The sequence below is a fragment of the Nuphar pumila genome, chromosome 13 (genome assembly GCF_984573655.1).
Source record: "Nuphar pumila chromosome 13, dmNupPumi1.hap1.1, whole genome shotgun sequence".
NCBI classification, from domain to species: domain Eukaryota; kingdom Viridiplantae; phylum Streptophyta; class Magnoliopsida; order Nymphaeales; family Nymphaeaceae; genus Nuphar; species Nuphar pumila.
In genome coordinates this window covers 87189448-87190225 of record NC_143261.1, presented here as the reverse complement: position 1 = coordinate 87190225, position 778 = coordinate 87189448, and the positions used below count along the sequence as shown (strand labels likewise).

The 778-nt window shown below is 39.7% G+C and overlaps 1 long non-coding RNA gene across 1 annotated transcript; it reads left to right on the top strand.

Annotated features, from left to right (window-relative positions):
- The first annotated feature begins 389 nt into the window (after positions 1-389).
- On the top strand, positions 390-778 carry LOC149819010 (uncharacterized). The gene is made up of 3 exons (XR_016427341.1): positions 390-439; positions 564-619; positions 717-778. It is a non-coding gene; the product is annotated as an uncharacterized LOC149819010 (long non-coding RNA).

The following is a 778-nucleotide window of genomic DNA, read 5'->3' as shown; positions in this document are numbered from 1 at the left end:
GGGTTGCTGTATCGAAGATGAGGAAGATTCTGATGAAGGGTCACGAGAGGCTGCTCACTTTCCTCAAGTACAACAGGGATGACGATTTTCCTCTTCACCTGCGCCAAGGATCACATGCCAATAGAGAAGGCTGCTCACTTGTCCTTAATGGTAAACACGCGGTTACACTTGATTTTTCTTTTCACTGGTTTGATGTTCTTAAACATTCCATGGCCTCTCTCGCTCTTTCTCCATAGCACTAGATCAGTAAGGTAAGGATCTTGTCAAATTTTTTGTCACTATGATTATTAATCTTGTTAAATGCGGTAATTTCAATCTTTTAGTTATTATTTTCACTATGATTCATTTTTATCAAGATAGTAATGTCGGTTGCATCTTGTGTAGGATCATCAAGGTTTTGTGAACTCACTGGGCTGGAACTCAGAGATGCTCTCTTTTGGTATCTGGTCCAAATGGTTAACGACGTTTTGTGTTGCTTTTTGCAAAGGCTTGGACCTTCCATGAATATCTTTTTGGTTTGCTACTAAATAACCATTCATGACATGTCTCAAATGTTTATGCAGTTCTTTCCCAATGAAGACATCAACTGGATATGCACAAGCATGCTGAGATTTCAGATGTCTGTCAATGTGTTTAATATTTTACTGGAATGTCCTGAATTTGTTGGATACCTGTTAGGTTCTGTTCTACCGCTGACTTGGTCATGGTTTTTACAGCATTTGACTGAGGTGCATTGGTGGGTTTGAGGCATGTAAGATGTTTTGATCGACTTCCGCCA